Here is a 13,712-nt window from a genome sequence, read left to right as displayed (position 1 = left end):
TATCGTCCACCTAAATTCAACAAGGAGTTTATCATGGACTTTGCTGACTTTCTCGCTGGGATCATGGTGAAATATGACCACGTTTTAATCTGCTGTGATTTTAATGTTCATGTCTGCTGTCCGTCGCTACCCCTATCCCGGGACTTTCTGAATCTCATTGATTCATTAAATTTGATACAATCGGTCACTGGCCCAACACACTAAATGACTCCATGCGCGCTCTCAGACGCACATGTAGGCGTGCGGAGAGAAAGTGGAATAAGGATAAGCTCCACGTCTCCCTCGAAATCCTACGTGACTGCCTATCTGCATATCAAAATGCTGTCAAAACTGCTAAATGCGAATACATCTCCAATTTGGTCTCTACTAATTGCCACAAGCCCCAGATTCTTTTCAAAATTCTTAACTCCCTCATTAACCCCTCATTAACCCCTGTAAACCAGAAAAAGTTGAGAAACAAGAGTGGATGACGAAAGACATTCTGGATGAGATGAAAAAGAGAGCAGACATGAAGAATGCGGACAGAAAAACTGAATACAACAGAGCAAAACGAAAAGTACAGAAGATGTGTAGAGATGCAAAAGAGAAGTATTACAAAGAAAAATGCAAGGAAATTGAATATCTAGACAAGAAGCACAACCCTCTCATGTACAACAAGATCCAACAACTAACAAGGAAGAGAAAAAAAAAAAAAACCCAAGGTGTCAGAGAAAGAAGGAAAACTGCTAAGGAAATAATCAATAGATGGGCAGAGTATGTGGAAACACTATACAAAGACCAGAACAGAACATCAGACACAGGAATTAGTCTAGAAGAGATAGAAAAAGTCCAGATCACGAAAAAAGAAGTTGAAGAGGCTGTGAAGTCACTGGCCACGGACAGATCGCCCGGCGAGGATGAGATCCCTGCTGAACTGATTAAGAACTCTGGTGACAGATGCATCGAGCTCCTTGTGAAACTGGTAAACAACATCTATAACTCAGGAAATATTCCAAATGATTTCCTAAAATCAATGTTCATTCCGATCCCAAAGACCGGAAGAGCCACAGAATGCAACAATTACAGGACTATCAGTTTGATATCTCATACATCAAAAGTACTCCTGAAAATCATCAAGAACAGAATAGAACCCATAATTGAACATCAGCTCTCGGATAGCCAAATGGGTTTTCGCAAAGGAAAAGGAACAAGAGATGCAATCTGCCAACTCAGAATCATTGGTGAAAAATCGATAGACCAGCAGAAGAAGCTGTATATTTGCTTCATCGATTTCACGAAGGCCTTCGACAGAGTTGAACATACAACATTGATGAGAACAATGGAAGAATTCAAAATACCAGTTTCTGACCGAAGAATAATTGCCAACTTTTTTTTTAAACTCAATTTTTATTTGCATTTATATTCACAAACATACAAATAATAACATCTTTGATTGTCAATCTTCCACCGTTTGGCTTTTCAGGTTACACAGACAGTGTATATCGCCCTTATACAGGCCTAAACCATAAAGAGAAAATAAAAAAATATACAAAAATATCGTTCTTGCAGAAAGAAGAGTATATACAATTATTGACCAAGTCATTCTTTGAATAGTAATCGCACATTCGTTGGTCTGTACAAAATCCAATGACGATATGTATATCTTCCTTGAACAGGGATATATAGAAAAGTTTTTACCTCAGTTTACCTTGCATTTTGTTTTACATACATATATACCCCATCATCCTTGGCTATTAATCCCACATCAGTTGATTTCCCAGATATTTGGTACTAATACTTAGTGTATGTCGTCCTTAAACCATCATATCAAATTATAATACTTGCTCTAAAAAAAAATTAAATTCTGACTCAGGTAAATATGCGCGTCATGGGTCCAGGGACCCTCCTTGAACCTCCTTCCTCCTGTATCCTTCTATTTCCTTTAAACCTCCCTTTTCTTCTAGTACAATATTTTTGTTGGGTTTTTCAGTACACATTTCAGGTTTTCATTGTAGTCAGTTATTCTTAATTCCTTTTCTCCACAAGATTATACATATACCCACATACCCCCCTCCCCTTTTCTCTCTCTTAGCATCTTTGGTTTTGTTTTTACTGTTCTCATACAGAAATAATATGTACATTCATTTGTACCTTCATTAGAATAGCTCGTACACAAATATAAATAATTGAAAAGAGGAAAAGAAAATGTACATAAAAATGAAAATAAATAAAAATAAATGACATCTTTACAACACCTTCACTGACGTGTCTCCGGTCTCTCCCGGGGTCCGGGTCACGGCTGACCGCGGGAGAGAGCGGGGGGACTCATCCTATAGCAGCCCTCCTATATCTTCCCTTCTCAGATATTCATTAAATGGTTTCCATATATCCTCGTAAATCTCTATATTGTTCCTGAGGATATACGTTATTCTCTCCATAGACATGCATTGTGCCATGTTTTTAATCCAAGCACCGATTGTGGGTGCGTCTATTTTCTTCCAATTGAAAGCTATTGTTCTTTTTGCCTGTAGTATAGCAAAATCAATCAATTTAAATTGTTTGGTTCTCAGGTTCAGATTTATTGGATATAAATGTAACAATATCATTTTGGAGTCTAGTGGGATATTCACTGACAGGATATCTTTGATTTTATTCACCACCTCCCCCCAGAACTTCTTGATTTTGTCACATTCCCAAATACAATGTATAAAAGTTCCCCGATCCTTGGTACATTTAAAGCACCTATCTGGTGTGTTGCTGTTGTATTTATTCAATTTGACAGGGGTTATATAAGTCCGCATCAGCCATTTGTATTGAAGTAGTTTTAAGCTAGTGTTGGCTGTTTGTGTCTGAGCCTCCTCGCATGCTCTGTTCCAGTCCTCGTTTGAGATCTCCTCTCCCAAGTCCAGCCTCCATGACTCCAATCTAGATAGTGACGTCTCGTCTGAACCAGATATAATCCAGTTATAGAACATTGATAACAGGCCTTTGCTGTTGCAGTTCTTGATGATCATTTTTTCTAAAGATGAAAGTGTAGGAATTGCCAGTGACTGGTTTTGCTGAGAGGAAATGAAACTTCTCAGTTGCAAGTATTTAAAAAAATGCTTCCTTGGGATGTTGTGTTTTATTGATAGTTCCTCAAAAGGTATCAAGACCCCATCTTTGTAAAGGTCAGATATTTGACTTATTCCTTCTTTTGCCCATAGTTTGAATCCGGCATCCAGTTTGCCTGGTTTAAAAGAGACGTTTCCCCAGATTGGGCTGAATTGCGACATGGAGTTGTTTATTTTCATAAATTTCTTTACCTCATACCATATATTAATCATGTTGAGCACTATGGGGTGTGTAGTATGTTTTCTTAAATATTTTGGCTCAGCTGAATACATGTATACATGTAGTGGTATTTGCATTGGGTATGCTTCCACTCCCATCCATGATGGTGGTTCTTCCTTAGAAAAATAAAACATTACAGTTCTCAATTGTGCAGCCAGGTAATACCAATGAAGGTTAGGACAGGTCAACCCCCCTGCATCGAATGGAAGATACAACAGAGATAGGCGGACTCTAGGACATTTCTTGCGCCATATAAATTTTGAGATGAGAGACGCAATCTTTCCGAACATTTTTACCGGTGGTGCCAGAGGGATATTTTGAAATAAGTATAGGAACTTTGGTAGTATGGACATCTTTAGTATGTTTATCCTCCCTATCACAGAGATGGGCAAGAACATCCATCTCTCTATGGATTTGAATACAGAGTCTATCATAGGTTCATAGTTTATTGATGCTATATTTTCTATTTGGGGTATTATTTTGATGCCCAGATAGGTGAAGCTATTCGAGAGCTTGAAAGGAAATTCTTGTTGGTCAGCGGTTTTTCTCTCATTATCATTAAGCAGCATAAGTGATGATTTTGAGGCGTTTAGTTTATATCCAGAGATACTACCGAACTGATCAATTATATCGAGCAGTGCAGGTATCGATGTATCTAGGTTTTTTAGGAACAAAATGACATCGTCCGCAAAAAGGGCTATTCTGTGATCGTTATTACCGATTTCAATCCCATGTAGCTGTCTGTTAGCCCTGATTGCTATTGCTAACGGTTCGATAGCTAAAATGAAGAGGAGCGGTGATAAGGGCGAGCCTTGAGGGCAACCCCTGGTGATATTAAAGGGTTTAGATGTCATTTCGTTTGTTAGTACCTCAGCTACAGAGTTTAGGTGTAGTAATTTGATCCAGTTACAAAAGTAATTTCCAAATCCAAATCGATCAATAACATCAAAAAGATAAGCCCATTCCACCCTATCGAAGGCCTTCTCCGCATCGAGCGAGAGAAGACCTGTGTCCCTCTCTCCTTTTTGGTTGTATAGGATGTTGAAGACCCGTCTAACATTGTGAAATCCCTGTCTCCCTTTTATGAATCCATTTTGATCATCTCCCACTATCTCTGGAAGTACGTTCTCTATTCTTTTGGCCAAGATTTTACTAAGGATTTTGGTGTCGTTGTTTATCAAACTTATAGGACGGAGGTTCTCGCATTTAGTATTGGTTTTGCCTGGTTTTGGGAGCAGGATAATCAGGGCCTCTTTCATTGATGCGGGTAAGTAACCATTTTCAAAGGATTCTAGGTACATCTCAAAAAGGGGGGTCACTAATTTATCTTTAAAGTGTTTATATAGGTCAATTGAGAGGCCGTCTGGTCCCGCTGTTTTTCCAGGTTTTAATGCTCCTATGGCCTCTGATATCTCTGTTATGTTTAATTGTTCATCCAGGTTTTTTTTTCTTTCTTCAGAGATTTTGGGGATGTTAAGGTTATCAAGAAATGTAGTTTGTGTAACTTCACTAATGTTATATTCTGAGCTATATAGTTTTTCATAAAAGGTTCTAAATGTTGTGTTAATCTCTAATGGATCGATTATATTATTTCCATTACCGTCCTCTATGTTAGTGATTGTCCTCTCAGTCTGTTGTTTTTTGATGCGCCATGCAAGGAGTCTACCAGGTTTTTCTCCTTGGTCGTAATAGTTCTGTTTTAGCCTCATCACATTTTCAGCAGCTTTATCATATGTTATCTCGTTATATTGAGTTCTGAGTATTAATAATTGTTTTGAAATGAGATGTTCGTTCTGTCCTTTCTGAAACCTTTCATTCTCAAACATTTTTATTTTGGATTCCAGATCTCTAATTTCTTTCGTTCTTTCTCTTGTCGTTCTACTTGTGTAGCTTATAATTTGACCTCTAATATATGCCTTGAAGGCTTCCCATCTAATTGTGGCTGACGTTTGATTCGTGTTAATTTCAAAGTATATATCAATTTGTTCTCCCAAGAAAAGTAAAAATTTTGGATATTTCATCCATTTTGTTTGAAATCTCCATTTATGAGGTTTGTGTATCAGTTTTGGTTCCACATATACCATAGATACAGCTGCATGGTCTGATATGACTATGCTGTTGTGTTTACATCCTCTAATGTTAGGTAGTAGTTCTGTTGATATCAGAAAGTAGTCTATTCTGGAGTAACTTTTGTATGTACTCGAATAACAGGAAAATTCTTTCTTTGATGAATTTAGGTGCCTCCATATATCCAGTAGGTTCAGCTCTTTTATAAAATAGTGTAGTGTTTTCCTGCATCTTGTGTGGGTGTTATCCACTCCGAATGATCTATCTTCCTTTGGGTCGAGGGTGCAGTTAAAGTCCCCAGCGATAATATATTTGCCTGGTAGTGTTGAGATTTTTAGAAATAGGTTATTATAGAAGTTAACGTCATCATTATTTGGTCCATATACGTTGATTAGATTGAGGTGTTCAGAGAGAAGGCGACCTCGTATAATCAAGAATCTACCGTTAGGATCCTTTATCACCTCTTCAATTTGGAATGGGATAGACCTGTGTATTAGTGTCATTACACTTCTAGCATTGGTAGAGTATGATGTTGAGAAGACCTGTCCTGGCCACCTCCGTTGTATTTTAGGTGTGTCGTTCGCTAATAAGTGTGACTCCTGTAAAAACACAATCTTACAGTAGCTTTTAGTTGTTTTATCCTGTTCATAACTTGTTTTACTTTAGTAAGCTTTTGAAGGCCTCTGCAGTTCCATGAAATATATTCAATTAAGGTATCTGCCATTTTGCATTAGTTGTTTTGTCTCCCTGAGACTGTTGTAAAGATTCGGATGCCATGATGTAACAGTATAGAAATAAGAAAAAAATAAAAATAAAAACTAATAAAGTTGGTTGGTACCATAATACAGAGAGAGAAATTACCCTACCCCTAACATGCCCGATTTGGCCCCTCGGGCAACCCTTAACCCTTACTAAGTAGCTTCCTTTTCGAGCTCGAAATATGTCCACATCACTGTGAGGAGTCATATTTCCTTTACCTCTACTCTATGCTACCTGAGGTGTGTGACCGTTGGTACAAGATAGATCAAAAATCAAACATGAACATCAAATATAAATCCAGTGTGTGAACTGTTAAGCATTGGTATTACAGTACATACATTATGTTCACCTAGAATATAACTTTTGGTACACTTTTAGAGAGCTGTTTAGCCCTCAAAATACACGTGTGAAAGTGTATATACACATATACACACACACATAGAAAGTATATACAAAAGAAAAGCAATAACAAAAAAACATATACATTTCACTTGATTCATTTTTTTTTTTTTTTTTATATAAACACTCATTCGTTGACATTCAAAAGTCAACTGATTAGCTGCCAGAGTCTTGTTTGGTGCCATAACATATTGGAAAATATAGCTTCGAAAGGCCTAAGTAATGTTATATTTACTAGGTGAAATAGAGGATACGTGTTACATCACCTATCTACGTTTGAGGGACACGTTACAGCAGCAGTCAATTGTGTAGTTTACTCCTCGACAAAGGTAAGAGAAAAAGTAAGAGTAAAAAAAAAGATGAAGAGTGCCGAAGCAACAATTCATGTTATCTGTTGCTTCTGCTAGGACAGCTAGGCTATCTGCATCAGTCAAACAGCTAACGCTGCCATGTTGTTTAGCCTGTCGGCTAAGTAGGCTACTAGTGGTAAACAGTTATAATGTTGTATGCTGCTTATTGTGGATAACACAAAAGATAGGTTATATAGTGTTCGTGTTTATGTAGCCTACTCACCCGCCAGGACAAGAAGTGAAAGTTTAACATTTTCCGAGAGTCCTCGATAGTCCATTCTAGGTTAGCTGGCTCATTCAAACAGCTAGCACAGCCAGCTAGCCTGCTAGTTAGCTTGTCGGCTAACCTGCCAGTACGACCAGTTATGCGACCCTTTGGTTATTTAGGCACGTTCATCTTTTTCAGATATTTTTGGGTGAAGTCGGTTGCCAGAGCTGGGTCTTCGAATCGGTGTGTCGAGTTGTCCGGTAACGTTATCCTGAGAACTGCAGGATAAACAAGTCCATACTTCACTTCAGTGCAGGTTCTCAGCAGGCGTTTCACCTCACCAAAGCTAGCTCGCTTCTTAGCTACTGCCGTTATATAGTCTGCGAAGATGGAGATCCTTTTCCCATCAAGGAGCAGGGGAGACCTTTTCCCCGCTTGCTGCATCATATCGTTGCGAACGTGGAAGAAATGTACTCTGATGACAAACGGTCGTGGGGGTTCTTCTTCTCGGGGGCGGATTCGCAGGGTGCGGTGAGCTCGGTCCAGTAGCGGCTTCTCCTCCAGGCCGAGTAGCTTTTGGAGCAGCCCGGCTATGTATTCAGTTGGTCGTGGACCCTCTACTCCCTCTGGTACACCCAGCAGACGGATGTTGTTTCGCCGCATTCTGCTCTCCATATCCTCACATCGGTTGTCTAGGTATTCTACCCTAGTCACCAGGGAGCCGACGGTGGTTTCCAGCTCACGGATGCGGGTGCTGTTATCTGTGGCGCCGCGTTCCAACTCCAAGTTTGTTTTGTATTTTCTCAATAGACTCTTTTAGCTCGTCTTTGACTGCCAGCATCTCCGATCTGAGAGAGTTTGAAAGGGAGTCTATTTTAGCAAAGATATCGGTCTTAAGAGAGCCCATCATGGCTTGTAGTAGTCCAGCAGTTAGGATCCCGGTTTCGTCACCGGCCTCCGGGACGTCTGGTGATGGGCCTCCTTTTCGTGTATACAGCATTATAAGTTATATTTCCGCACTGATATCACAGATATTTCATCAATTTCGGGTTGAATGACTGTTCAAACACCAACTTAACACATGTGTGTTCAATTTGATAAGAGTATAATATGCAAGTTTAGTCACACACTCAGGAGCGGTGGGGAAGCGTGTCTTACATCCTCCTCCTCCCTACATTCAAATCTTAGTCCTAATTGCCAACTTATACTGGAGGCAGAAGGCTAATGTTAGAATAGGAAAGGAGAAATCAAGAGACTTCCCGGTGGAGAAGGGTGTAAGACAAGGATGCATCTTGTCCCCTGTACTCTTTAATATGTACAGTGAATCACTGATGAAAAAAGGTCTGAGAGGAGGGAAAGGAGTAAAACTTGGCGAAGAGAACATCACCAATATAAGATATGCGGATGACACTGCTATAGTCTGTAACTGTCAAGAAGATCTACAGGACATGATGAATAAGCTGAATGTCGAATGCAAAAACTATGGAATGTCGCTAAACACAAAGAAAACTAAAGTAATGATCATTGAAAAAACACCAGGAACTGTTTGTAAAATACAGGTGGATGGAGAAAAACTTGAACAAGTGAAGGAGTACATGTACCTTGGAAGCTGGATCAGTGAAGGTGGAAGAGCTAACATGGACATTAAGAGAAGAACCAGAATTGCAAAGGGCGCATTCTGGAACCATAAAGAATTATTGAGAAGAAACATAAGTTGGAAAACGAAGACCAGGATTTTGGAAACGTATGTTATGTCAGTCTTTTCATACGGAGCAGAAGCATGGACGCTGAATGAAGAGGCAAAGAGGATGATAGACTCTTTTGAAATGTGGACACTGAGGAAGATGCTGAAGATAACATGGAAGGATAAGATCAAGAATGAGGAGGTACTGAGAAGAGCGGATATGCAAGGAGGACAGCTGCTGGAGAGGTTGAAAAAGAGAAAGATGGAGTTGTGCGGGCATGTTCTGAGAGGATCCAGCGGGGAGATGTTCAAGAAGGTGGTGATGGGGAAGGTGGATGGAAAGAGAGGAAGTGGAAGACCAAGAAGAGGCTGGGTAGACGACGTCTGTGATTGGAGTGGAGTGAGAGGCGGAGTCACGGAGTTGGAGAGAAGAAGTGGGGACAGAATGGGTTGGAGAGTGATAGGCAACCTTCGGAACGAAGAAGCCACCTAATGATGATGATGATGTCTCCCCAGTTGTGCCATCATCTGCTCTCTGTGAAAGTTTTCTAAACTTTTTTATTGATAAAATCTCCGCTCTCAGACCAGTTCTCACTACAGCCTTCCCAGCCCCCCCCCCCCCTTCTCCGCTACACTCCCTGCCTGCTGTTTTTGAGCAGTTCGAGCCTGTCTCTCCCTCCTCTCTCTCTGACATAATCAATCAATCAATCAAGCACTTACGGCCCACAAACTGCCCCTCAGATAGCCTTCCCTCTCGCCTTCTAAAAGAAGTGCTCGATTCAGTCTTGCCCACTATTCTATTGCTGGTAAATTCCTCTCTCAGCTCTGGCTGTGTCCCAACCGCCTTTAAAGCCCAACCTCCAGGTTAAACCCTACTCTGCAATTATGGGTAGTTTACATCATTGGTATCTAATTTAATTATAATTTTCTTTCCATTTGACGCCGGAAATTTCACTCAGAAATGGTTAAAAAGGTCCATGCACGAATAACATGGACGAGCAAATCTAAAAGCTTATCAGACGCTAGCACGGCCGTGACGTCACTTCAGGAAACGTATGCCTTATGCCCGTCCGGGTCATAGTACTACTCGATATATGGCGCTGGCTAACGTTAGCATTATGTCTACTGTCGTGAACCATTTGAGATCGGGGCATGTAGAGGAGTTTGGGGAAATCATGTGCAGGTCCTCTTCTCAGACCTGTGTGGCAAAGCACTGCACACGCATCATGCAAGCTACACGTCGCTGCATGTTGATCAATGGTGGCCCACTCGGTGCATCACAGTGGGCTACTATTGTGCTAACAACAACTGCGGTGTCCGGCTTGTCGGCCGGCATGAGTGCTCGATTTGGGGTGGTTCTCTCCTCTTTGTGTGCCCCCGTTCTCGCGGGTGTCCTGCCGGGGAGTTTGTGGACGCGACAACAGCGGCGGCCGTAGGGTGTTTGAGCCTGTAGCGTTAGTTAGCTCATAGCTATCGTGTACCACTAGCGTTACGGCGGGCTCGAGCACCCTACGGCTGCCGCCGTTGTCGCGTCCATGGGCTCCCCGGCAGGGTACCCGTGGGGACGGGGGTGTACAGAGAGGAGAGAACCATTTTGTGTCGGGCGTTCTTGCCGGCCAGCGAGCCGGACGTCGGGATATGTTGTTAGCAGAATAGCTACCAAGCTAAGCTATGTTAGCTTCTAACGGTGTATACACAATATGTACAACGACACAATGATTTACATTATTACAAATATGGTAACGTGGTTGTGGCTTTTACAAATAGTGGTTAGCTTTAGAGATGGATGGCTATGATCACGGAGCAATAGTGTTAGGTGAAACAGATACATTTTCATTCGGCTAGTAGTAGCAAGGCTCTCTGCCTGCAGTGCCTGCCACTAGCTGTGTGTGACTCTCAGAGCCCCCTGGTGAGCCCCCTGGTGCCCTGCACCTGTTGTGACGACATAATTTCGATTACACGCGCACGTTATGAACCATTGATTAAAATATCCACGTGCGTGGTGATTGTGTTGGGCAGACAAAATGTTTGATAAAAACGCTAAAACTGGGTCAATTTCAATACTTTTTTTTTCCTTCTTCATGAAAGTCACCGTTGGCCTAGTCCACATTGTTCATTGAACAAAAATACAACATGAAGGTTGGCCTTTAAACATGCTGTGGTTCAACCCCTGATAAAAAAGAAAAACCTTGATCCCTCTATTTTATCAAACTTCAGGCCTATTTCCCAATTACCCTTCCTGTCAAAAGTCCTGGAGCGAGCAGTTTACCTCCAGTTAAAACTGTTTTTAGATGTTTATCAAATCCACGAAAAGTTTCAGTCTGGCTTTAAACTGCGCCATAGCACCGAAACAGCCCTCCTGAGAGTTCAAAATGATCTCATTTTAGCTGCCGATTCTGGAAATCCCGCCATTCTCGTGCTTTTAGACCTCACAGCCGCCTTCGACACTATAGACCACACTATCCTACTGTCGCTCCTGGAAAAACATGTTGGCATCACAGGCGTCGCCCTAAGCTGGTTTAAGTCCTACCAGACTGACCGGAGCTTCTCAGTCCAGCTTGGAGAATTCTTCTCTTCAGCGGCCCCAGGGGTCGATACTGGGCCCCATCCTCTTTTTATTATATATGTTGCCCTTAGGCTCAATCATTGCAAAGCATAACATGTCCTTCCATTGCTTTGCCGACGATGTGCAGATCTATTTACCCCTACAAGCAAAAGGCAAGGTCACATTACAACCACTGTTAGATTGCCTGGCTGATATAAAATTATGGATGAGTGCAAACTTTCTCAACTTAAACGAGCGCAAAACAGAGATAATTTTATTTAGTAATGATTCACCTGACCCTACAGCCATTGCCCTAGGCCCCCTGCGCTCAAATATCCGCTCCTCTGTCAGAAACCTCAGAGTAATCTTCGACAGAATTTTTTTATTTGATAAGCAGGTTAGTTCGGTGGTCAAAACTAGCTTTTTTCACCTCAGACTCCTAGCCAAGACCAAACCATACCTCTTCCAGAAGGATCTGGAGAGGGTGATCCATGCCTTTATCTCGACCCGGCTGGATTACTGCAATGCGTTGTATGTCGGCATTGACCAGTTGCTGCTCCGTCGCCTGCAACTGGTACAAAATGCGGCTGCCCGCCTGCTTTCCGGTACCAGGAAACGTGACCACATTACACCAGTTCTGGCTTCTCTCCACTGGCTCTCCGTCCGTTTCCGTATCGATTTAAAACTTTTACTGACTGTTTTTAAAGCACTACACGGGCTGGCTCCACTGTACCTAGCTGAGCTCCTGCATCACCACACCCCATCCAGAGCCCTAAGGTCTGCTGACCAGCTGCTGCTGGAGGTGCCTAGGACCAGGCTCAAAACCAGGGGAGATAGAGCCTTTGCTGCTGCTGCCCCTCGACTCTGGAACAGCCTCCCCCACATAAGATCTGCCCAGAGCCTAGAGGTTTTTAAATCCTTGCTCAAAACACACCTCTTCTCCCTGGCCTTTGACCAGAGCTAGCCCAGCATCTATACATGACGTCCGGTCACTCTGCACTTTTTATCTAATTTTCTTGTCTCTTTTATTGCACTTTGCCCTTGCTTTCTTATATGTACTGTACTCTACCTTTTTTGTAATTCTAGTGTATTTTTTTGCATTGTATGTGTTTTTACCATGTTGTGAAGCACTTTGGTTTGGCTGTTAGTCATTTGTAAATGTGCTATATAAATAAAACTGACTTGACTCGACTTTACTTAAATGGCTGCATAAAGAAAGCATTTGTTGACGCGCATGTTGATAAGAGTATTAAAACTTGGAACTTGAAAAAGATCTGCCTGTTCCACCCGTGGAATATTTTCGCCTAAAATATATATAGGTAAATGGAATATTGCTCCACTTCTACAAGGTCCATTTGCATATTCTTGGTATCTAGGGACATCTATGGACCTCAGGGAATGTATTCAGTGTCAGAAATATTGTGTCTATTACTAGGCTTGCTTAAATTGTGATGAAACAAAGGAGAATATGAATTATGATTTTTCTTTGCATCTTTGACAGTGAATAACACCATGCTAATAATGACCAAACATTAAAAACTACCACTGATCTCGTTCAGTATACCCTCTTGAGATCATGTGTAAAAAAAATCGAAGGAAATTAATAAAGGGAAGATGATTAAACCGAAGGTTCTGTAGATACAGTACTGAATTCTCCCATCCGGACCAATGCAATTTGAAATATTATTATAGAATATAGAATATGATGCTTATAAATTACCTTATTATAGCCAATTCGCACATTTATATATACATATATTATCTTTCAAATGCCCAAGTTCAATTTGGATTTAGTATCACCAGTACAGATAATGAAATCTACTGTAATCTACTGTACATTTTAATTTTCCCCACAGTGCAACCGTTTTGAAACTAATTTCAGATCTAATTGTTCCTACATGTTAACAATAGGGAAGAGACACTAACTGCGTTTAAAAAAAAATCTAAAACTTTACCTTTTGTGGCTTATTATCCAGAATAATAACAGTTATTGAAATAATTCATACAGAGCTCTGAACCTTGAACCCCATATAATCTTCCAGGAAGTGTAGTTCGGAAAAATTCCAACGCTGATCGACAGCTATGCATGTCCTCTACAAAATGGCCGGAAAAAGGCTACAATTCCCACGGTTCAAAATGTCCAAAATGGTCGCCCTCGTGACTAGACTTCACCAAATCGAAGTTAAATCTATCTAATGGCACTTTTAACCTATTGCTAACCTAACGTATTGATGATAATATACATTCTACATGCTTTTGTGAAGTGTTAGGTGATGTTAATACTTGAATACGTTTGATATTAAAATCGCAACTTTTATGCAACACTCTGAAAAATATTGATTTATGACCAGATGCCATTTCGGGACCGGTACCGGTCCCGTCGGGTGG

This window comes from Notolepis coatsorum, assembly GCF_963971535.1.
Source record: "Notolepis coatsorum genome assembly, chromosome: 14".
NCBI classification, from domain to species: domain Eukaryota; kingdom Metazoa; phylum Chordata; class Actinopteri; order Aulopiformes; family Paralepididae; genus Notolepis; species Notolepis coatsorum.
Note: the sequence above shows the minus strand (reverse complement) of the source record.